At 41.6% G+C, this 26,705-nt stretch overlaps 1 protein-coding gene across 4 annotated transcripts in view; it reads right to left on the reverse strand.

The window, feature by feature from the left end:
* LOC126237170 (suppressor of hairless protein-like) overlaps nt 1–26,705 on the reverse strand; it is a 209,080-nt gene that overhangs the window by 20,595 nt on the left and 161,780 nt on the right. The window lies entirely within an intron of this gene.

A 26,705-nucleotide genomic window follows, 5' to 3' on the forward strand; every position in this document is an offset into this window, starting at 1 on the left:
TACGGCACAGTGGCGTAGGGATTTCAGTGTTTATCAGGACTGCATATACGTACCTGCTAACAAACAAAACATTAGGAAACTTAATTTTTTTATCGAGGTGATAGTTAAAACAGATCATTACCCTTCATGTTCCTTTCGGCTTGTTGTGTGATACAAGCACTTCTTTTCGGGTCCAATATTCAGCTGAACCATAATGGACGATGGAGGAAGGAATTCGTTGTGCTACGAGGCATGTTCAGAAAGCAAAGTTACTAGGTTCTTAAATTTTTTAAGAAAAAGTGTGTGTGAAAAAATTACAGGATATTGTTGATCCAGTTGTTGATATTTTTCCACATCCTGTTCAAAGCGTGTGTTGAGCCGTGGCACAAGCTACGTTATGCCAGTCTCCAAGAACTCTCCCGCCAGCTCCTTCCCGCTCTCAGGCCTCTTTCTGTATCTGTACGTCGGTTGGCCCAAGAGTGCCTTGGCGACTAAGGCTGTGTGAGGACGGGCGTTGTCGTGCAGAGAGTACACTGCTCTCCTCGGCACTCCCCGCCTTTCGTTTTGAATACTCCTCCTGAGTTTTTTTAAGGTCTCATAATCCCGTTGCGCGTTGATGGGCCTGCCCCGAAGGTAGATATTCGACCAAACTAATGCCTTTCCAGTCCAAAAATACTGAGAGAGACCGTGACTATTTTGACCGAAATTGTGGTTTTGACATTTTTAGCAGATGAGGAATTGCAGTGACGCCACTGTGACGACTTTTGTTTCGGGAGTGTTATATGCTACCCCCGTTTCATCTCCAGACACAACATGCTCGAAAACCTAATTCAAGAAGCTCGCGGGCACTACTGACCCGATTTCTTCTTTTTCTTCTTCTTCTTCTTCTTCTTCTTCTGCTGCTGCTGCTTTCAGCTGTTTTGGGACCCATCTTGCGCACAGTTTCCAGCTTCCCAGTGTTTCTTTGAGTTTACGTATATCAGGGTTCTGCAGAGTTAAGCAAACAGCGCAGAAATTTAATGAACTGTCAACAGGCGGTATCTTCACGATGTTTCCTCCATTTCTTGCGCCAGCTCATCGGCCACTCCTCTGTTCGCCATGAACATCTGTTATGCTTTCACTAAAATCCATACATCAATTGAACACTTTTGTATGTGTTATTCCTTCCTGGAGTAGGAAGCGGCTCGGACTTTGTGGGATTTCTTACAGACATCTTTCACACTACAACGTGAGTTTGTGCACTACCGTGCTCCTGTGGTGCTCGCTCTGGTCAGGGGATCCCCTCTACCAGTCAGTGTTGCCAATCCTCAAAAAACAACAGCCCGTTATGGTTACAGTACACTCACTTTCTGAACTAATAAGGGCATGGGACAAACGGCCCGGGGTCACAATAGGCTCTCCAGCGCTCACAAACATCCCACATCGTTCTTAGGCCGAGGCTCAGACAACAGCAGCTGAGATTCTGGTCCTTTCTTGATTACTGATGTCAAACCAGCACCTTCCCGGGCCAAAGCCGCCGGCATATTCGAGTCGCGTGCCTTCCTGGGAATAGCAGGACTGACGCTCCCAGGGTCCCGCGGCGTAATGAATCCCCTGTCGGCGGGCTAATTACGACGTACACGTTGCGATGGCCGCCGTGATTATGCGACCGGCCCAGCTCCCAGGACAATGCTGCGGCCCGGAATGAGTGGCAGAGAAGGCTGTGAGAACGCGGGTTCGCATCCGTTCTCTCCGCAGACACTCGTAACGTAACAGCAGGTGCTTTAAATATTAGCGCCGCCACCCTAATTCACGCTCCGGGAGCTCCCACTGAGGCGCCTGGGCACCGCTCTTCCGAGGAAGTTGCGTTTCGCACAATTCGCGCCATTAGCATGCAAACATATTCAAGCTGCAACAAACTACCTGCTGCCAGCTGGGGGATGGTGCAATATGTAAGACACAAAGTGTATTGCGAAAGTTTTGCTGTGCTAGGCTCTAAGTAGGCACGTCAAGAGATACTATTGTCATCTACATCTACTGAGTGGTCCAGCACCAACTACCGACGTCGTTTTATCCAACCCCAGGGCTGTTATTCAAATTTCGAAGAGGGGAAAAAAACTGAGAATGATACTATTTCCAGAGAAAGATCGGTTCAGTTGAACTAGAGGATCCAGTCCACTGCATATAAACAGGGTCTGCGCCACAATCGAACCCTCCGATCAGCTACTACCAGCTGAAATCGGGGCTCATCTGACCAGGCAACGGTGTGACAGTCGTCTACGGTCCAATCGATATGGACACGAGCCAAGGAGAGGAGCTTGCAGGCGATGTCGTGCCATTAGCAAAGGCACTCGCATCGGTCGTCTTCTGCCCATAGCACACTGACGGCAAATTTCGCCACACTGCCCTAACGGATACGTTCGTCGTACGTCCCACATTGATTTCTGCGGTTATTTCACGCAGTGTTGCTTCCTGTTACCCCTGACAAATCTAGACAGACGCAGATGCGCTCGGTTGTTAAATGATGGCCGTCGGCCACTGCGTTGTCCGTGGTGAAATCTGGTACTGCGTGAAATTTGGTATTCTAGGCACACTCTTGGCACAGTGGACCGCGGAATATTGAATTCTCTAGTGATCTCCGAAATGGAATGTTTCTTATGTCTAGCTCCAACTACCATTCCGCGTTCAACGTATGTTAATTCCTGTCGTACGACCATTATGACGCCGGAACCCCTTTCACGCGAATCACCTGAATACAAATGACAGTTACTCACATGCACTGCCCTTTCATACCTAGCGCACACGATACTACCGCCATACGTACATCGCTATCCCAGAGAATGAAGGTTTCTTCATTGACGGTAACTGCAGTTTTGGAACCAATGGTGCTCGGACTGACAACAGAAATGACTGGTCATCACCACCCGGAACAACGGTTACGTAGTCTCGCAGAAGCGCTTAAAAGCCTTCCGTCAAAGGTCGAGAGCACCTTGATTCCGTTAAAAATAATACTCTATACCTTCAACCGCTTCAAAGCTGTGAAAGTATAAAGAATTATTTCTCTAGGCATGACTGCCTCATCTTACATTTTCTTATTTCTCAAAACGAGGGCTGCTGAATTTTATACTATCGTTCTATATCAAGTTACTCCGGATAGCTTCGGATGTTTCATGGCTGTTCGTGTTTCCTGTGGTTTGTTGGGAATTGTGTAAACGTAGCGACGTGCCCCTGTCTGTGCGCAATGTGTTACATTTACTTACGAGTATGTTCAACTGACAATCCTCACACCAGTTGTCGGATCCACTGTGGATCTTACAGCATTTCACTACAGCCTCCTGGCGTTGCAGCCTTCCTAAAGGCAACAGCAGCGTCGGTGGAAGGCCTTGCGTTGCTTCCAAAATTATTGGTTCAAATGGCTCTGAGCACTATGGGACTTAACATCTATGGTCATCAGTCCCCTAGAACTTAGAACTACTTAAACCTAACTAACCTAAGGACATCGCACAACACCCAGTCATCACGAGGCAGAGAAAATCCCTGACCCCGCCGGGAATCGAACCCGGGAACACGGGCGCGGGAAGCGAGAACGCTACCGCACGACCACGAGCTGCGGACTCCAAAATTATTCACAAGATCATGTTTATGACGAGTGTACTAACAGAGCAGCGAATTGTTGTGAAGTTTCAACTGAAACTTCGAAAAATTACCGCTGAAACCTATCTTTTACTAAAAGAAGTGTATAGTGAAGCTGTTTATCACGTTCACGGGTTTCTGAGTGGTTCACGCGTTTCAAAGATGATCAAGAAGGCGGAGAAGGTGACTCACGCCCGGGACGCCTTCAACGTCAAAAATGGGTGGAAATATCAAACAAGTGGGTAATTGATTCGACCTGACCGTCGGCTGTGTATCTAATCGATTGCCGAAACAGTAGGAATTGACAGACTATTAAAGGCAAATTTTACATTACCAATTTAACATGAGAAAAGTATGTGCTAATCTGGCACCGACAATTCTCACGATCGGATAAGGAGGTCGTGAAAACGTTTTTATTGACACTTTGAACACTACTGAAAATAGTCCTAATTTCTAGGAAAGAGTGATAACATGACAAGAATCTTAGTTTTTCATTGATGACCTAGAAACTAAGCGCCAATCCAAGTACTGGAAGCAAATCTAGATTGAAAGCGATGATAATTTTGTTTTTATATTCATGGAATTGTGTATGTTCATTGGGTTTCTGAAACTCAAACTACTAATCAACATTACTACTTTGGGTTCTTGCGCAATTCAGAAAGGAAACAAGAAAAAGAAAAGACCCGAATTGTGGAAGAACAAGCCATGGGGTTTGCACAAGACAACGACCGGCTCTTACCGCATTGTCTGTTAAAGAGGTTTGTAGGAAAGGACAGAATCTCAGTTTAGACCACCCACCTTATTCGCCTGACCTAACACCATGTGACTTATCTATTCCCCATGGTCAAATCTGCAATAAAAGGTACAAGATTCCAGTGCGTTGAAGCAGTGAAAGAAAAAGCGGCACGCATCACCAAGAAGCGCACAGAGAAAGACTTACCACCAACCGAAAAGTCGCATGGAGAGACGCAGTATATTGAGGTTGACAGCAACGAAATGTGTGTTTTTGAAATAAAATGTTTTACAGCAACAGTCCCGTTATTTTATAGCCACCTCTCGTACCGAAAGCGAACAGCCGACAAAATAACACTGCCTTGGGGTACTCCTAAATCACATCACAAATCTGTATACAGATACTTTTTCACTAAAAGACAGGGTAGAAATTACGTTTGCGAAACACTCGAAGACGATTGACCACAGAATAGATACATTTAATCTTGTGGCTCTTAACCTCAGTCGTCTAGATGCGTTTTTATTTTATTTTAAAGAAAGTGTAAAATTGTTGACACACAGTACGCTTCAAGCGCGGAGTGTGATCAGTGCTCCATTTACAGGGTTCGAGTAAAGCGCATATCAAGTGTGCAGCTGCAACCGAGCAATGGATGCACGCATCCGTTGACGCAATTAAGCAATGCAAGTTGAAATCGGTGAAATCTCACGGTACAGACGTTAAATGTTCGTCGCATAAAAAGCTGCGAAATAATCACGCCGACTCATGTGACAGTGGGCAAGACAGATGAAGACATGCCACTTTAAAGAGACTGCGTGACACATGTGAAAGATGTCGGGAGCAGCAGTTCGTGAGAAAAAATTTGGGCTGTATAATGAAGCACAGCAAAAACAGTTTCAGCCTGTGAAGTAATACGCAACGGAATAATACTGGGAGCAAAGCACTATCAATTAATCCTTGCGCAGATTATGACTTTAGTATCACTTATATAAAAACACCAAGAATTGTGGGGAATTATGATGTTCTTCGGCCTACACTATGTGACGATACGCAGAGGTAACTTGCCGGTAACTTACGCTCTTTTGTTGAATTGACAGGACGTGAGGCGATATCCGCTACAGTACTGAAATCGTGGACTTCCTTCGAAAAAATGACATTTTCGCTAGAAACCCGTTCCGGTAACTTCTGTAGCTCAAATCCGACGCGGGAGATAAAAACCTGTGGAAATTCGTTTTAAATTTGCTTATTTCATCAGAGGATTGATATTCCCACGTGATCATATTTGACCAAGGGTGAGAGCTTGAGAAACCCTGGGCTTCATGGGCCAGAGATAATAATGACATTTTCGCTAGAAACCCGTTCCGGTAACTTCTGTAGCTCAAATCCGACGCGGGAATGTCTTTTCTGCTGTGGAAATTCGTTTTAAATTTGCTTATTTCATCAGAGGATTGACATTCCCACGTGATCATATTTGACCAAGGGTGAGAGCTGGAGAAACCCTGGGCTTCATGGGCCAGAGATAATAATGCGACCGACCGTCTCATTTAACTGTTGATGATGATTGGTTTCTGTGGCGCTCAACTGCGCGGTCATCAGTGGCCTTACAAAGTCGCAATTCTTTCTCAGTCCAATCTAGCCACTGTCACGAATGATGACGACGATGATGAAATGATGAGGACAATACAAACTCCCAGTCCCCGGGCAGAGAAAATCTCCAACCCGACCGGGAATCGAACCCGGGACCCCGTGGCAGCAACGCTAGCCGTTAGACCACGAGCTGCAGACATTTAATCTGATAACGATCGCTTCTTGCGAATGTTTTACAACGACGACGAGAAAGGAAAGAACACGTCCTGTCATCGTACTGCTGAAGATTTTTTTTTCTTTTAATGTACATTGCTTTTCTGTCTATCGTCTGAAGAGCGCGGCTCTTCATAAAGAGATATATTAAACATGAACACCCACTGAAATTAAAGCAGTTTCTTGGAGAGTAAATTCTATTAGCACACGCTAATTTCCAATCAATATAAATATTTTAAGAAAAGCAGTGACTGTCTTTCCATTGTAAATAGCACGCAGAAAAACTCAACTACATCAGTTTCAAGCTAAGTTTTTGCGACACTAAGCACAAAGATTTAGCAAAAAAATTATTTATAATGACACTTGGTGTGCGTACCGTGCAACCAGTACATTACATACGTGGTAAAACTGACGATTCAAAAACGTTTAAGGATATACAGAGGACACAATAGCTGAGAACAGATTATAGCACTTGACAATAGCCTGCTACAAATTCGTTCTATGCGAGAGAACTTGAAAACGAATTCTAGCTTACGCGCGAAAGAAGTGGAAGAAATCAAAGGATTTTTCGTACCCTACGAAAGATTTAAAAAAAATGGAAATCTCACGTAGTTCTCTGTCACCTAACTATTTACCTAAATCTGCGGGGGCCTGCTCAAAGTAATGCTTCCGAATTTTTTATGTGGAAACTCTTTCCGCCTTTTTAAATAAAATAAACATTATTAACATACTACATCTTTATTATTCATGTCTGCATATTTGCCGCGAGAGGGCTCCAAATTGTAGCGTGTAAAGGCCGGTTCCCACTAGAGCGCGGCAGCGCGGCGTGCGGCAACGGCAGCGGCAGCGGCAAGCGTTTTCCGCGTTGACGCGGCGGCTCGCGGAATTGGCGTTCCCACCTGGAAGCGGCAGACGCTAGCGGTAGCCAATGACGGACAGCCACTGAGGTACGGGCTGGGACCCACCGAAACGACCGGTGTGTTTGAATAACTATATCTTACACCTACATGAAGGAAAGACGAAGTTGGTGAAGACATACCAATTTTTCATTTTCTGAACATTGTACTTTCTCACATATTTCAGTATTCATGTTTTCTCATTTCACCATAAACAGATTTCATGACTACCGTTCATTGTTCACTATCTCCTAACACATTGAAACAATGTACGACAAAAGAGATTATTCAGATGGTTAAGCGAGACAAAAATTTAAAATGTGATACGGTAGCATGTACAGGAAAACAGTAAGAACACAAAGGCTTGGGGAAGGGATGAAAGTGGAAGCCACCTGATAGAATTTCGCACAGAGCATAATGTAATCATCGCCAGCACCTTGCTTAAGAATAGTGAAAGAATAATATATTTTTGGAACAAAATTTTCGAAACCATATTTTAAATTCTAAGACATTTCCTGGTGCAGACGCAAACCTACAATAATTTATTGGTTACGAGCTGCGGTTTACAACTAAAGAGACTGTAAACGATAGCAAATTAAGGAAATGGAACTTGAATAAGTCAAGACCCACAGTTTTTCGATAATTTTAAAGTTACCGTAATGCAACGACTGACTGAAACAGAGGAAGGAATCCGCTAGAATACGAATAGATATCTTTGAGAGAAGAAGTGGTGAATCCAGCAGAGTACGTGAACGGGAAGAAGGTATAGTAGAAATCGTTAGATAAAACGTGATATATTAAATTTGACACAAGGGAAAATATAAAAAAGTAGCAAATAAAGTAGGCCATCGGAAATAGAAATGTCTAAATATGACGTTAACAGAAAGTCCAAAATTGCAATGCGATTTTGCTCTTGGAAAACATAGGGGAATGAAAAATGAGAAAGAACAAAGAAAACTTTGCTCAAAGGAGAAACAACTGTCAAGAACTCATTTGGCAAAGCCAGAACTAAGCAAATGAGAGAAGACTAGAAAGTGGAAGGAATATGTAGAGAGGAGAGGGGGAGGGGTTGTACAAACTAACATAAGCACAATGTTAGATTCCTGTGAGATGTCTGAACACGCAAGGCAATACTGATCCTACAACTTAGCTAAGTAGACACACTGAAGAACTGCGAAACTGTGTTTATAGCATTTGCATGTTTAGAGAAAGGTTTTGACAATCTTAATTAAAACATTCTTTGAAACTCTGGAGATGTCATCGATAAAACACAGGGCCACAAGATTATCTACAACTTGTACAGAAACCAAACTGCATTTCTAAGACTTCAATGACTTGAAAGGGAAGCAGTAATTGAGAAGGCAGAAGTAGAGAGGATATGAAACGAAGACTGTGAACAACAACAAAAGCATTATGAAAAAGAAAATTTGTTCACATCGAATATAAATTCTAATGACTGGGTACTATTTTACAAAGGTATTTGTGTGGAGTTCGGTATTTGTGTGGAGTGCAGCCTTGTATGTAAGTGAAACGTGGGCAATGAACAGTTCTGTCAAGAAGACAGTGGACGCTTTCAAAACGTGGTGATCAATAAGAATGCTGAAGATTATATATGAGGATCTTGTAACTAAAAAAGAGCCGGCCGCGGTGGTCTAGCGGTTCTGGCGCTGCAGTCCGGAACCGCGGGACTGCTGCGGTCGCAGGTTCGAATCCTGCCTCGGGCATGGGTGTGTGTGATGTCCTTAGGTTAGTTAGGTTTAAGTAGTTCTAAGTTCTAGGGGACTTATGACCTAAGATGTTGAGTCCCATAGTGCTCAGAGCCATTTGAACCATTTTTGAACTAAAAAAGAGGTACGGAATTAAATAGAGGAGGAAGAGGAAATTATGGCACAACTTTGACTACAAGAGGGGTAAGTTGACAGGACATATTATGAGGCGTCAAAGAGTGAGGACAACAGGGTTGGGTAATAGTATTCTGATAATAATCATCTGTTGAAATGCTATCTATTAATGTAAGCAGTGAATTTACTCTTCCATGCACTCCTCCACAAAACATTTAAACCAAAACTGAAATCAGCTGAACACCAAATCTTTCAACCACTGTCTGACAACTACTGCATTCACTTTCAACTTTCTATAACTATCACTGGCTAGCCACACACACATACAGATATAAGGAGAACAGAAATAAACAAACATTAGTTTTCAGTATATAATTCTTTAGGTTGGCAACATGTACATAAACCAAACAGGAAGGGACATGAGGTGAACACACTGTAGTTACGACTTCAAATCAGTGTTTTCTGTAAAATGTCTACAGCTAGTGACAGAGAAAAAAAAAAAAAAAAAAAAAAAGAACATGAAAATGTGCTGATGTTCCATAATATAAGTTTTAGTTCAACCTACAGCATGTGACCAGGTGAGGGGAAACGCAGATGTCCGCCAAAAACTCGATTCACTGTAAGTAATCAGTTGTTGTTGTGGTCTTCAGTCCTGAGACTGGTTTGATACAGCTCTCCATGCTACTCTGTCCTGTGCAAGCTTCTTCATGTCCCAGTACCTACTGCAGCCTACATCCTTCTGAATCTGCTTAGTGTATTCATCTCTTGGTCTCCCTCTACGAGTTTTACCCTCCACGCTGCCCTCCAATACTAAATTGGTGATCCCTCGATGTCTCAGAACATGTCCTACCAACCGATCCCTTCTAGTCAAGTTGTCCCACAAACTTCTCTTCTCCCCAATTCTATTCAATATCTCCTCATTAGTTATGTGATCTACACATCTAATCTTCAGCATTCTTCTGTAGCACCACATTTCAAAAGCTTCTATTCTCTTCTTGTCCAAACTATTTATCGTCAATGCTTCACTTCCATACATGGCTACACTCCATACAAATACTTTCAGAAAAGACTTCCTGACACTTAAATCTATACTCCATGTTAACAAATTTTTCTTCTTCAGAAACGCTTTGCTTGCCATTGCCAGTCTACTTTTATATCCTCTCTACTTCGACCATCGTCAGTTATTTTGCTCCCCAAATAGCAAAACTCCTTTACTACCTTAAGTGTCTCATTTCCTAATCTAATTCCATCAGCATCACCCGACTTAATTCGGCTACATTCCATTATCCTCGATTTGCTTTTGTTGATGTTCATCTTATATCCTCCTTTCAAGACACTGTTCATTCCGTTCAGAGTAATCAGTTATTCACGTAAAAAAAGATGTGAACTGTTTTATAATCTGCAAGTACCACATATCAAAACAAAACTGAATCATTCTAGATTCCACCGAAGATGCCTTAAAGTAAAAGGCGAAACGCGTCTTGAACCAATAAAGTACACTGGATAAATAAAAAAACGTTTGTTACTTCCAAAGAAAATAATCAATAGCTGCAGATAATTAGAAAATTACATCTTATGACATACCAGCAAATTAGTCTCGGTTTAACTTCTCATTACACATGCTATTAAATGCTGTTTAAAAAATTCATCTATCCCTTCCGAAAAAACTGTAGTTTCTTTCATATCTTGGTAGTTAAACAGATTTTGGATATTTATCATGCGACGAAATACATGAGTTTTTACAAGTTATCGTTTGCAAAAAAACACGTTTCGATTTCTTGAACCGTTTACGAAATTTGCAGTTGATACAACCACATGGATTACGACGAACAGGACGAAGTATCGGTCGCGTCGCGAGAGACTCGCGCGCGGTCACCGCACAGCCCGTCCGCCGACATATCATCCAATATCTCGAGAACGGTGATAGCTATCGTTCTGCTCTCAGCTTTAAAAACAATTTCGATATGTTGACTAAATTTCATACGCAATAATGTATTACCTAAAATGAACTGTACGCAAAATCCACGCAATGCGTTTTTACCTCTGCACACTCATTCAAATTTCGTGTAAAGGTTTACGTAAATGCGATACAGCAAGTAACCACGACGAATAACGAAAAGAAATTCGGTCCTTTATCGAGAGAAGATATCAGGCTGTAACATGCCCGAGAATCAAATTTTTCTACCGAATAGTTTCCTTGGAATCGGATGATAAGTATTTCATAGCTGCCGCCGCGTCCGCGCCAGCGGTTCGGCGAAAGTTCGTGTGGCCCGGGATTCCGTACCTGACGTCACACTCAGCGCGTTCTGTGATTGGCGGCGCGCACCTGGAGCGCGGCACGCGGCAGCGGAAGCGGTTCGACATGGGCAAACCGCGACGCAGAGCCCGCCGCGCCTTGACGCTGACGCCATTTCCATGGCAACCACGCCGCTGACGCGCGGTTTTGACGCGCGGCAGCCCTAGTGGGAACCGGCCTTAACTTGACTACGTCGGGTCGTGAGAAACAGTGTGCTGTAATAGTGTTTCGAATTCGAAGAGCTCGTACACATACGGAACACCCTCTCCTTTCGCAGGACAATGCCAGACCACACTCGAGCACTCCGATATCCGCAAGAATCTGACGCCTTGGGTTCACTGTAATCTATTGTTCTCCATACGAGTCCCCATTTGGCCACATCCGATTTTAAACTTTTTCCAAAACTTAAAAGAGCTTTGATAGTGATGAAGCGCTGAAGGCACAGATGAGGTTGTGGCTCTGTCAACAAAGACATTCTACAGTGACGGTATCAACAAACTGGTGTCTCGTTGGAAGAAATGTGTTCGTTGCCAGGGTGACTATGTTGAAAAACAAATATGTAGATATGAAGAAAAAAGATGTAGAATTTGTTACGTTCATTTTATTGAAAAAGCTTTGAGTTTTTCACAAAAAAATTCCGGGTACATTACCTTTCAGCACACCCTCGTAGTTCTGTCATGTATCAGTTTATGTGGCTCCAACTAAAGTGTGCATGGGTACCAGGTGGTCATGCGATACCGATCGAACACTGCGTCATCCTTCGGTGGCTAGGGGGGCGGGGGGACTGCGAGCGAGAAGGAGTGATTACCACACTGCTCTAATAACCGTTAATACTGGCTTTTCCAACACTTCTCGTTCCAGTAATTTCTTAATTGTCCGCACACGTCTGAGTATATTCTCGTTCCAGTTCTGCCACCAAGGAAAATTCATAGTCGGAGAGAATTTCCGTCTTATGTAAGAAAGAGGAATTATTATTATTATTATTATTATTTTAATCCAGACGTGTTTAGAACTTAATAGGCTCTGTGCTGCTCGTTTTGTTTATTATTCTGTCTGACGGAACGCTGTTATTTTGTGCTGGTAGTTTTCTATGAGCCACAGGCTACTTTATACAGCTTGTCGGCCGACTTCTGTGACCGAGCGGTTCTAGGCGCTGCAGTCCGGAACCGCGCAGCTGCTACGGTCGCAGGTTCGAATCCTGCCTCGGGCATGGACGTGTGATGTCCTTAGGTTAGTTAGGTTTCAGTAATTCTAAGTCTAGGGGACTAATGACCTCAGATGTAAAGTCCCATAGCACTTAGAACAATTTGAACCATACAGCTTGTCAAGTTTTCAGATGTTGTCGTTTACCATTGATTAATACGTGTTAGAGCACTTATTTTGTGCACTACCACTTTATTAACATGTATTAAAGAATTTTATTTTATTACGAAGATAAGTGGTTACTGCGGTAAGCTAGTATGTTACTGTAGCTACACTGTGTGGTAGTACCAACAATCTGGACGTGCATAACTTACTTGCCTTTGATACTAACACAAAGTAGAATACTACGAATACTCTCCCTGCAATAAAAAAAAAATAAAAAAATTGGCACATTAAAATAAGCTTGCACTTACTGAAGTAAGCTTTAAAAAACGCGAAGAAGGAATTATCCGAATGTGATGTACATTAACACACAAATGATAATTTCGGAAAAAATTGGGCGATTTGTTCAAGAGAAAGAGCTTCGCAACCTGAGCAAGTCAATAACTTATTGGTCCACCTCTGGCCCTAATGCAAGTAGTTACTTGGCTCGGCACTAATTGATAATGTTGTTGGATGCCGTGCTGAATTCTGCCCGACTGGCTTATTAAATCTTCAAAATCCCTAGATGGTTGGAGGGCCCTGCCCATAAAGCACCTGAAGCTCTCAATCGGGGTGAGATTCGGCGACCTTGCTGCCAAAGATAGGATTTGACAGCCACGGTGACAACAGTAGAAACTCTCGCCGTGTAGGAATGGGCATTATCTCACTGAAATGTAAGCTCAGGATGGTTGCCATGAAGGACAACAAATCGAGGGACCCCTACGCTATCAATCACTCCTGGTTGTCGGGTATTATGGCGGGCGGCAATCAGGTTGGTATCCCACCGCTGTCCGGGGTGTCTGCAGATGTGTCTTCGATGTCGAATCTCATTGGCTGGAGTAGTTAGTTTTCAGTGAAGAGTCCCACTTTGAACCGAGTCCCGACGACCAACGAAAACATGTCTGGAGACGCCCCGGAGAGCGGTGGGATACACCAACTTGACTTGTCGCCCGTCATGCTGATAATAAGGCTTATTCTACATTTACGACATACAAGTTTGTTTCTATCTTGTTAGTCATAATTATATCTTTTAATTTTATAGCAAATTTGCGTGTATCAGTCCCTGGTTGGTTATCCGAGACTTTATTAGAGCACAATATGGTGGGAATTGAAGCCTTTGCATCAGTAACCAGCAAAACTAATCATTACACTACGGCGGAAGTTGCCTGGGGAGATAAAACGCAGGTTTTCTTGAAGACTACAGTGTCGCTATCGCTTCATGTTGCTGCATAGAACGACAATACAATCGAAAGGAAAACAATGTACACGTAGCATAATTTTTTTCTCACGTCTGTAAGAGGTCAGAGGCAATGACGGCAGTTGCACGGTATGAACTAGCTGATTCTATGCGTATCCCTTCGCGGTGGACAATATACTGCGAAAATGGAACCTACGGCATTTGAAAATAATGAATCAGCAGCCAGTTAATCACAAAAACATCAACTAAATATTCTAAGTAATCAACACCTTAAAAATCATGATTTATTTCTAAAAAAAAGAGGGAAGCAATCAGAGACTAAAGAGAATCCTCGTGCCACTACTGGTGATAGTCCCGCCATGAGAACATTTTATCTTTCTCAATATAGAATTCGAAATGTTATATATAACGCAACAAACGTAGCTCTCAATATCCAGACGAATATAATTTGTTTTGATTAACTAATTTCCGGGTTTCTTCGTGTCTATATACGTTCGAGATACTGTCTTCGAGATAGCAAATTTGTCCATTTACACCAATAGCGCAGTAATGATACAAATAGGAACTGCTGGGCAAGTACAGAGCCCATAACAAAAATGTGACGAAATCAAAAAACGAATGATCGTCGGAAGGACTGACTCAGCATATAGGAAAAAAAACTTCGCTGGCATTAAAAGCAAGGGCGGTAAAATTAAGAGCGCAATGAGAAATCCATTGTTTTAAACAAAGAGGAAAAAGCGGTTAGGTGGAAAGAGTACATTGACGGCCTCCAGAGGAGGAGAACTTGTCTGATGACTTGATAGAGGAAGAAACTGGAGTCGATATAGAAGACATAGGGGAACCAGTATTAGAAAATCAGAATTTGGTAGAGCTTTGAAAGATGCGATCAAAAAAGGCAGAAGGGATACGTAATATTCCACAGGAATTTCTAAAATCGTTGGGGCAAGTGACAACCAAACTACTATTCAAACTGGTGTGCAGTATCTATGAGACTGGCGACGTACCTTACGACTTTCCGGAAAAAAAAAAAAAACCCGCCCACAAAATTCCGAAGATGGCTGGGTAGATACATGTGGAAACTCACGATCAGTTTAACATCTCCTACAGCCAAGCTGCTGATGAGAATAATATACACGTAAAAGGAAACTGAGAATCTGATTGATGACGTTCGGTTTCGGTTTTGGGAAAGGTAGAAGTACCAGAGAGGCACTTCTAACTTTGCGTCTGATAATGGAAGCAAGACTGAAGAGAAATCAAGACACGCTCATAGTATTTGACTGGAATACCAAGAACGAAGCGCTCGGATTACAAAGCGTGTAAGGCAGGGACGCAATCTTTCGCCCCCCCCCCCCCCCCCCAACTATCCAATCTACACATCGAAGAACCAATGAGGGAAATAAAAGAAGGGTCAAGATTGGGATTACAATTCGGGGTGAAAGGATATGAACTACTGAAAGGATATAAACTATAAGATTCTCTGAGGACATTGCTATCCTCAGTGAGAGAAGAGAAGAATTAAAGAATCTGTTGAATGGAATGAACAGTCTAATGAGAGTAAATTGTGAAGACGAAAGGAATGAGATATACGAGAAATGAGAATATATAGCGAGAAATTTATCAAAACTGGAGATCACAACGTAGACAAAGTTAAGAAACTCTGCCACCTTGGAAGTGAAACAACCCATGGCGGACGAAGAAAGGACACACGAAGCAGACTAGCACAACCGAAGAGGGCATTCCTGGCCAAGAGTAAGGAAGACATTTCTGAGAATATACGTTTGAAGAACAGCATTGTAAAGTAGTTAATTATGGATAATGGGAAAACCGGAACAGAAGAGAATCGAAGAGTCTGAGATGTGGTGCTGCAGAAGAATGTTGAAAATCTGGTGGACTGTTAAGATAAGGCAGGATCGGCGAAGAGAGGAACATGGGGAAAACACTGACGAGAAGTGATAGGACGTCTGTTAAGACATCAAGGATTAACTCCATTGTACTATAGGGAAGCGTTGAGGGGAAAAACTGTAGGGAAAGACAGATCTTAAAAAAAGTCGACATGGGCTCTAAAATGCATACCGCAGGAGCTATGAGCACCTGTTCAGTGGAAGTGTTGCGAAGATGAACAATTGTTCACAGCTCTAAAGGTATGCATTTTAAATCCCATGTTTACACGACTTTTTTGCTTCGAATGATCCTTCGTGGCATATCCCAGAATATGAAGCATTCCTCCTGGGACACTAGTATAAGCGAACACATTTCAGATATGGCTCTGAGCACTATGGGACTCAACTGCTGTGGTCATCAGTCCCCTAGAACTTAGAACTACTTAAACCTAACTAACCTAAGGGACATCACACACATCCATGCCCGAGGCAGGATTCGAACCTGCGACCGTAGCAGTCGCACGGTTCCGGACTGCGCGCCTAGAACCGCGAGACCACCGCGGCCGGCTACATTTCAGATACTTGTGGCTTTCAACCAGCATCGTGATGCTGGGTTCGAAATCTCTTGTTTTCCGTAATTAAAGTATTGAACTCTTAGCTGTTAGGGTTTTTATTTAATTTTTCCCAATTTTCTCACTTTCCGTGGGACTGTCTGGGACAAGGTTATTTACTATTAATAATTTCCTACTTATATCTTAGCGAATGCCAGTTTATGTAATAGATATTTGAATAGCTGTTCAGAACGATACATCTAAGGTGTCATGGACGGCCGATATCATCATCATATTAGTATTATTATTATCATCATTATTATTTCTTTTCTTTCTCAGACGTTATGTCTGGTTAAAAATGGAAAGTGACGCGGACCTTGATCAAGCGTGACTTCCTTTTAACTGTACGGTATATGTTACATTGCATTTAGGAACTTTCGGGTAATTGAACATGTATCAATAATTACAGATTTCTGTAGTTGTATGTATAAGTTTGGATGTAGCTGTATTGCGTTGATGTACTGGTGGATATTGTGTGGTATGACTCCTGTAGTTGATAGTATAATTGGTATAATGTCAACTCTATACTGATGCCACATGTCCTCGACTTCCTCAGCCAGTTGGATGTATTTTTCAATTTTTTCTCCTGTTTTCTTCTGTATATTTGTTGTATTGGGTATGGATATTTCGATTAGTTGTGTTGATTTCTTCTTTTTATTGGTGGGTATGATGTCAGGTTTGTTACGTGGTGGTGTTTTATCTGTTACAATGGTTCTGTTCCAGTATAATTTGTATTCATCATTCTCCAGTACATTTTGTGGTGCATACTTGTATGTGGGAACGTGTTTTATTAGTTTATATTGTATGGCAAGTTGTTGATGTATTATTTTTGCGACATTGTCATGTCTTCTGTGGTATTCTGTATTTGCTAGTATTGTACATCCGCTTGTTAAGTGATGTACTGTTTCTATTTGTTGTTTGCAAAGTCTGCATTTATCTGTTGTGGTATTGGGATCTTTAATAATATGTTTGCTGTAATATCTGGTGTTTATTGTTTGATCCTGTATCGCAATCATGAATCCTTCCGTCTCACTGTATATATTGCCTTTTCTTAGCCATGTGTTGGATGCGTCTTGATCGATGTGTGGCTGTGTTAGATGATACGGATGCTTGCCATGTAGTGTTTTCTTTTTCCAATTTACTTTCTTCATATCTGTTGATGTTATGTGATCTAAAGGGTTGTAGAAGTGGCTATGAAATTGCAGTCGTGTAGCCGATGTATTTATATGAGTGATTGCTTTGTGTATTTTGCTAGTTTCTGCTCGTTCTAGAAAGAATTTTCTTACATTGTCTACCTGTCCATAATGTAGGTTTTTTATGTCAATAAATCCCCTTCCTCCTTCCTTTCTGCTTAATGTGAATCTTTCTGTTGCTGAATGTATGTGATGTATTCTATATTTGTGGCATTGTGATCGTGTAGGTGTATTGAGTGCTTCTAGGTCTGTGTTACTCCATTTCACTACTCCAAATGAGTAGGTAAATATTGGTATAGCATAAGTATTTATACCTGTTGTCTTGTTTCTTGCTGTCAATTCTGTTTTCAGTATTTTTGTTAGTCTTTGTCTATATTTTTCTTTTAGTTCTTCTTTAATATTTGTATTATCTATTCCTATTTTTTGTCTGTATCCTAGATATTTATAGGCATCTGTTTTTTCCATCGCTTCTATGCAGTCGCTGTGGTTATCCAATATGTAATCTTCTTGTTTAGTGTGTTTTCCCTTGACTATGCTATTTTTCTTACATTTGTCTGTTCCAAAAGCCATATTTATATCATTGCTGAATACTTCTGTTATCTTTAGTAATTGGTTGAGTTGTTGATTTGTTGCTGCCAGTAGTTTTAGATCATCCATGTATAGCAAATGTGTGATTTTGTGTTGGTATGTTCCGGTAATATTGTATCCATAATTTGTATTGTTTAGCATGTTGGATAGTGGGTTCAGAGCAAGGCAGAACAAGAAAGGACTTAATGAGTCTCCTTGGTATATTCCACGCTTAATCTGTATTGACTGTGATGTGATCTTATTTGAAATTGTTTGGATATTAAGTGTGGTTTTCCAATTTTTCCATTACTATGTTTAGGAACTGTATCAATTTAGGATCTACTTTGTATATTTCCAATGTTTGTAGTAACCATGAATGGGGTACACTATCAAAGGCTTTTCGGTAATCAATGTATGCGTAGTGTAGCGACCTTTGTTTAGTTTTAGCTTGATATGTCACTTCTGCATCTATTATCAGTTGCTCTTTACATCCTCGTGCTCCTTTGCAACAGCCTTTTTGTTCTTCATTTATAATTTTGTTCTGTGTTGTGTGTGTCATTAATTTCTGTGTAATGACTGAAGTTAATATTTTGTATATTGTTGGTAGGCATGTTATGGGGCGATATTTAGCTGGGTTTGCTGTGTCTGCTTGATCTTTAGGTTTCAGATAGGTTATTCCATGTGTAAGTGTATCAGGGAATGTGTATGGGTCTGCAATGTAACTGTTAAATAATTTAGTTAGATGTGAATGTGTTGAGGTGAACTACTTTAGCCAGAAATTTGCTATTTTATCTTTTCCAGGGGCTCTCCAATTGTGCGTAGAATTAATTGCTCGGGTGACTACATGTTGCAAAATTACCACTTCAGGCATTTGTGGTATCATCTTGTATGTGTCTGTTTCTGCTTGTATCCACCGTGCATGTCTGTTATGTTGTACCGGGTTTGACCATATGTTGCTCCAGAAGTGTTCCATGTCTGTTATGTTTGGTGGATTGCCTGTTTTAATGTGTGTGTTATCTACTGGCTGGTAAAATCTCTTTTAGTTTGTGTTGAATGTTTGGTTTTGTTTCCTTCTATTTTCACTTTTTTTGTATCTTCTAAGTCGTTTGGCCAATGCTTGTAATTTCTGCTTCTTTTCATCTAATTGCTCTATTGCTTCTTGTTGTGAGATTTTGCCTAACCTTTTTCGTTTTTTGTCTGATATTTCAATTCTTAAAAATTGTGTTAGCAGTCCGATGTCTTTTCTAAGTTTTTCTACTCTGATCTGTAGCCTGTGTTGCCATGCTAGTTTTGTGGGTTTCTTCTGTGTGTTGGTTGGTTCTGATCTCTGCCTAGTGTGTATATTTAGTGTAGTGAGTGCTCCTATATAAACCAGTAGTTGTACCTCTTCCATAGTTGTATTTTCATTTATTTTGTTGTGTATGATTGTGTTGATAGTAGTAGTTGTTGTTTCGACTTGTGGGTTATTTGGCGGTCTATGCAAGTATGATCTAATGTCTGTATTTGTGTCTTTGTATTCTATATATGTCAGCTGAAATTTTTCTTCTATATTTAACATGTGTGTCACTTCGTGTTCTATTTGTGCTTGTTCTGGTGGCTGTCTTAAGATTTCGTTTTCCTCTGATTGTTTAATTGATGTGTGTGTTCTCGGTTTGTTTGCTCTGGGATGTTTGAGTCCATTACTGTATTTCCTTATTTTGACTGTACATTATTTTGTTCCATTTGTTGTACTTGTTGTTCGATGTTTTCTAATTCTGACTGGGGTATCCTGTTATTTTTGACTATTACACGGATCTGATCAGCTAGTCGTTGTTCTGTTAAAAATTTTAATTCTGGGTATCTGGTAATAAATGTTGTGTATACTTGTGATCTGTATCCAGTTGTGTTGGTTCCTAAGTTTGTTGCTTGGTAATAACAGAACATGAGGTGTCTTAACTTCATCAGACCATCTCATCCTCTGTCTTTGTTTTCCTTCTAGTGTGGTTGCAGGAAGCATGTCCTGCAAAACACCTCTATTTGGATTTAAATCATTTTCCGTGTGGCTAGCAGTGTCGTTACCATTGTGGACGGGCATAGGGTTCAAGCGTCGTCCCCGACCATGACAGCGCTTGTCAGAGACTTCATTAGTTCTGTCCTGAACCAACCAATCACACTAAAAGGGGGGTTAGCCCTATTAGTGGTTTGTTCTTTTCGTCGCCTTTTACGACTGGCAGAACATACCGGAGGCCTATTCTTTTCCCGGGCCTCCACGGGTATTATTATTATTATTATTATTCTTTACTTTCTCAGACGTTAAGTCTGGTTAAAAATGAAAAGTGACGCGGACCTTGATCAGGCGTCACTTCCTTTTAACTGTATGGTATGTGTTATATTGCATTTAGGAACTTTCGGGTAATTGAACATGCATCAATAATTACTGATTTCTGTAGTTGCATATATAAGTTTGGATGTAGCTCTATTGCATTGATGTACTGGTGGATATTGTGTGGTATGACTCCTGTAGTTGATAGTATAATTGGTATGATGTCAACTTTATCCTGATGCCACATGTCTTTGACTTCCTCAGCCAGTTGGATGTATTTTTCAATTTTTTCTCCTGTTTTCTGTTGTATATTTGTTGTATTGGGTATGGATATTTCGATTAGTTGTGTTAATTTCTTCTTTTTATTGGTGAGTATGATGTCAGGTTTGTTATGTGGCGTTGTTTTATCTGTTATAATGGTTCTGTTCCAGTATAATTTGTATTCATCATTCTCCAGTACATTTTGTGGTGCATACTTGTATGTAGGAACTTGTTGTTTTAAAAGTTTATGTTGTAAGGCAAGCTGTTGATGTATTATTTTTGCGACATTGTCATGTCTTCTGGGGCATTCTGTATTTGCTAGTATTGTACATCCGCTTGTGATGTGATCTACTGTTTCTATTTGTTGTTTACAAAGTCTGCATTTATCTGTTGTGGTATTGGGATCTTTAATAATATGCTTGCTGTAATACCTGGTGTTTATTGTTTGATCCTGTATTGCAATCATGAATCCTTCTGTCTCACTGTATATATTGCCTTTTCTTAGCCATGTGTTGGATGCGTCTTGATCGATGTGTGGCTGTGTTAGATGATACGGGTGCTTGCCATGAAGTGTTTTCTTTTTCCAATTTACTTTCTTCGTATCTGTTGATGTTATGTGGTCTAACGGGTTGTAGAGGTGGTTATGAAATTGTAGTGGTGTAGCCGATGTATTTATATGAGTGATTGCTTTGTGTATTTTGCTAGTTTCTGCTCGTTCTATAAAGAATTTTCTTAAATTGTCTACCTGTCCATAATGTAGGTTTTTTATGTCAATAAATCCCCTTCCTCCTTCCTTTCTGCTTAATGTGAATCTTTCTGTTGCTGAATGTATGTGATGTATTCTATATTTGTGGCATTGTGATCGTGTAGGTGTATTGAGTGCTTCTAGGTCTGTGTTACTCCATTTCACTACTCCAAATGAGTAGGTAAATATTGGTATAGCATAAGTATTTATACCTGTTGTCTTGTTTCTTGCTGTCAATTCTGTTTTCAGTATTTTTGTTAGTCTTTGTCTATATTTTTCTTTTAGTTCTTCTTTAATATTTGTATTATCTATTCCTATTTTTTGTCTGTATCCTAGATATTTATAGGCATCCGTTTTTTCCATCACTTCTATGCAGTCGCTGTGGTTATCCAATATGTAATCTTCTTGTTTAGTGTGTTTTCCCTTGAATATGCTATTTTTCTTACATTTGTCTGTTCCAAACGCCATACTTATATCATTGCTGAATACTTCTGTTATCTTTAGTAATTGGTTGAGTTGTTGATTTGTTGCTGCCAGTAGTTTTAGATCATCCATGTATAGCAAATGTGTGATTTTGTGTGGGTATGTTCCAGTAATATTGTATCCATAATTTGTATTATTTAGCATGTTGGATAGTGGGTTCAGAGCAAGGCAGAACCAGAAAGGACTTAATGAGTCTCCTTGGTATATTCCACGCTTAATCTGTATTGGCTGTGATGTGATATTATCTGAATTTGTTTGGATATTAAGTGTGGTTTTCCAGTTTTTCATTACTATGTTTAGGAACTGTATCAATTTAGGATCTACTTTGTATATTTCCAATATTTGTAGTAACCATGAGTGGGGTACACTATCAAAAGCTTTTTGGTAATCAATGTATGCGTAGTGTAGAGACCTTTGTTTAGTTTTAGCTTGATATGTCACCTCTGCATCTATTATCAGTTGCTCTTTACATCCTCGCGCTCCTTTGCAGCAGCCTTTTTTTCTTCATTTATAATTTTGTTCTGTGTTGTATGTGTCATTAATTTCTGTTTAATGATTGAAGTTAATATTTTGTAGATTGTTGGTAGGCATGTTATGGGGCGATATTTAGCTGGGTTTGCTGTGTCTGCTTGATCTTTAGGTTTCAGATAAGTTATTCCATGTGTAAGTGTATCAGGGAATATGTATGGGTCTGCAATGTAACTGTTAAATAATTTAGTTAGATGTGAATGTGTTGAGGTGAACTTCTTTAGCCAGAAATGTGCTATTTTATCATTTCCAGGGGCTTTCCAATTGTGCGTAGAATTAATTGCTCGGGTGACTACATGTTGCAAAATTATCACTTCAGGCATTTGTGGTATCATCTTGTATGTGTCTGTTTCTGCTTGTATCCACCGTGCATGTCTGTTATGTTGTACCGGGTTTGACCATATGCTGCTCCAGAAGTGTTCCATGTCTCTTATGTTTGGTGGATTGTCTATTTTTATGTGTGTGTTATCTATTGTTTGGTAAATTTTCTTTTGGTTTGTGTTGAATGTTTGGTTTTGTTTCCTTCTATTTTCACTTTTTTTGTCTCTATTATTATTATTATTATTATTATTTCTTTTCTCAGACGTTATGTCTGGTCAAAAATAGAAAGTGACGCGGACCTTGATCAAGCGTGACTTCCTTTTAACTGTACGGTATATGTTACATTGCATTTACGAACTTTCGGGTAATTGAAAATTTATCAATAGTTACAAATTTCTGTATATATATATATATATATATATATATATATATATATATATATATATAATGGTTTGGTAGCCAGGGCCTTTTATTGTTAGCTAATAAACAGAGTGTAATAATACTTAAAGTGTATTTTTTGTGCAAACTTAGTTTTTCTAAAAGGGACAATGCCTCTTGACAGTAACAAACTAAAAGTACGGTAAATCAGAATGTCAATGGCGTTTGCTGCAGGATTCTAGTGCGAGTCGTTTACGAGAAATAGTACTTTGAAAAAGTTTCCACACCGACGCCTATTTGTGCCGTTCATCCTGCTTAGTTGCTACGTTCGAAACTGTTATGTTTGCTTACTGTGTGCTTGAGTGGCCCTTGAGTACATTCCGACTTATTGTCAGTTACTGTGTGCCAGTCTAAGCAGTAGGTAGTGAGTGGACGATGGCATTTACCAATGGAGAAAAAAACGATATGCTCCTGGTGTATGAAAAATGCTGTTCGTTCTTGTACAGTGTGTGTGTATATGTGTGGCAAGAGTTCCGAATACAAGTCAGCGATTTCGACAATTATTGATTAACCTGTTCAACCAGTTACGTGAAAGTGGTAATGTAACACCTAGACAATGTAACAGAAGAAAACAAGTGACGACGGAAGAGGGGGAAAGTAAAGTTGTTACTGTTGCCGTTGATCCGCATGTTAGCTCCCGTGCAATCGGTTGAGGAAGTGGTAATGAGTCAACCAAGTGTTTTATGCATTCTCCATCGACATAGGTTCCATCCCTATCGCATCTCTCTCCATCAAAGCTGCACGGAAACGATTATGAGAATCACTTTAATTTCTGTATTGGGCATTGAAACAGGATACGCCAAATGTATCACGTATCTTGTTAGTGATGAAGCCACATTTACCAATCATGGTCAGGCCAACCGCCGAGTCACGCACTATTGGTCTATTGACAATCACCGATGGCTTCGACTGGTGGAACTTCAGCGTCCACGCAGTTAAACGTGCGGTGTGGGATAGTGACCCGTCAGCTCATAGGCCAAGAATTGGCTCCGTAGAGGGGGAATCCCACTTCTGCGAGGAGACTGTCGACGGGACTACGACTCGACGTGACATGGACTCAGCAAGTCGTTGGAAGATCCATGTAGGAATATTGAGCAATACTGCCTCTATAGCCGCCCATAACTGCAAGTGTTGCCGATGCAGGATTTTGCGCATGAGGTGACCTCTCGATTTCGTCTCATTAATGTTGCGTGGGATTCATATCGCACGATCTGGGTGTCCAGGTCATTCACATGAATTGTTCAGAACTTCTCCAAACCAATCATGAACAGTTGTGGCACAGTGACACGGCGCATAGTCATCCATCGTTGTCTGGGTACGTGAAGCTAGAAATGGTTTCCGAGTTGGCGAACATAACCATTTTCAGCCACAGAACGGTTCACTTGAAAAAGAGGACCCAGTCCGTTCCATGCAAACACAGCCCACACCATTGTGGAGCAACCACCAACTTGCACAGTGCCTTGTTGACAGCTTGGGTCAATGGCTTCGTGGGGTCTGCGACACTAACCCATCAGCTGTTATCAAATGAAATCGAAACTCTTCTAACCAGACTACGATCCTCCTGTCATCTAGGTCCAAAGGATACGGTCAAGAGCCCAGGAGAGGCGCTGCAGGCGACCTGCTGTTAGCAAAAGGCAGTCGTGCTACCATAACCCATTAGCGGCAACTTTCACCGCACTGTCGTAAATGATATGTTCGCCGTACGTCTCACACTGACTTCTACGGTTATTTCACGCAGTGATGCTTGTCTGTCAGCACTGTCAACTCTGCGCAAACGCCGTTGCTCTTGGTCGTTAAGTGAACGCCTCGGGCACTCCGTTGTCCGTGAGAGACATAATGCCAAAAATTTGGTAATCTCGGTGCACTCCTAACACTGTGGGTCTCGGAATATTGAATTCCCTAACGAACTCCAAAATGGAATGTCCCATGCGTCTGCTCACCTTCTCACATGAATCACTCTAGTACAAATGTCAGCTCCGCCAATGCTCTGTCCTTTTATATCTTGTGTATGCAATGCTATAAGCATGTGTGTATGTACATATCGCTATTCCAGGGGTCGCCTCAGTATAAATGTAAAGCCAGAGACGTTCTAACTCGAAAATTAGTGGGAATTGGGCAGAACGACGTTGCTAGCGACAGAGTGGAAACACGAGTGCGCTTGTGAAGGCAGCCTTGTGCTTAGCTTGGTAGCATCTTGAGGGATTTGCTTCTACGAAGCCAGTTAGCCAGGGGCGGTTTGCGGCACCTGTACCCGTCGATGGCCACCAGACCAGCAGCGCACTGGCCGAAGCGTTCGATGGCGGCGGCGCGCCAGGCACTTAGCGCGGCTGATGGCCGATGAATTCGCAATGGAGCAGCGGATTAGCCGCGACACGACTCACTGCCAGCAGCCGGTTCCCACGCCAGCCAGCCCCAGGAGTGCACAGACAGCCGCGCCGAAAAGACGGCCGTGTTTAAATCTCTGTCCAGTGTGGAAGGCCTATTACTACTCAGTGCTCCTGCTTTGTCCGGTAGGTACTGTTGGAGACACTGCACTATGCAGGCAGATATTTTTTCTAAACTTTTCAGCAGGCACGGCTCGTAACTCAGGCTCCTCAACTGGAGCCGCTCAGAAAGATAAAATACATATTTTCAATAATTGCTACAGACAAGAAGGGGGTGGGGTGGGGGGCGTGGCTTCTAAGGTGTACGGCTCTTACGGACTTCTAGGAGGCACTACAAGTTGAGCAGAAAGCGGCCACTACACGCTCAATATTACTGCCCACTATTTCCGGCTGTAGTATAATACTGAACGCACGTGAGTTAGCTTGACAGGTTGCGTAGCAATATTAAACCGACCAAAAATTTTTGAAATACGAGGGCTATTCCGAAAATGATGTCCGATCGGTTGCGAAACGGAAATCAAGTCGCGCTCCGACTATGACGTGTCGTAGCGTCGCACTAACTTTTCAATACCCTCCCCATAGAAGGGTTTCCACAAATTCTGTACGCTCGTCTACAGTTCGTTGCCTTTGCCAAAATACTGACTTCATTGCCCGTGGTTCATGTGGGAAGGGGTGAAACTCAGGATGGGCTGTATTGTGGATGACCGAACACTTCCCGTCGAAAACGCTGCAGGAGCATCTTCATTGCCCCTGCACATTTGCCATGAAGAAGGAAACGCATGGCAGTTACATTATGTGGAGTGCCATGAACAACAGACTCTTATACTGGGCGGGAGACACTACTTTTTAGGCATCTTTCGTGCTCACTGTACGCTCAAAACTGAAAAGAGCAACATCACGCGATCGACAGGCATATTACAGATGCTGCACAATGCATCTGTGCAATGTTTCGTCGGATTTTCACTGTGGTTTCCATTTCACGCCCGATCGGTCCTTATTTTCCGAATAGCCCTCTTATATTGCGCTACGTGAGAAATGTTGTGAGGGCCGAGGATAGCACTGAAAATATCCTCGACAGCCGCTCAACAACTTGGCTACTTTGTATTCGCTGTTGCGTTTACCTGCTAAAGTGAGTTCTCAATACGAAGAAAGATCTCTCAAATCAGAGAACATCGAAATGTTCACATCATAGTCGTCAGCATGGGATGATGACCCAGATGAATCTAAAATTTGGAAAATTACGCATTGTTGCTCACCAAATACAGGGAGCGGTAGCCAACAGCTACGAGGAAAGAG

The sequence above is a fragment of the Schistocerca nitens genome, chromosome 2, assembly GCF_023898315.1.
Source record: "Schistocerca nitens isolate TAMUIC-IGC-003100 chromosome 2, iqSchNite1.1, whole genome shotgun sequence".
Taxonomy (NCBI): Eukaryota; Metazoa; Arthropoda; class Insecta; order Orthoptera; family Acrididae; genus Schistocerca; species Schistocerca nitens.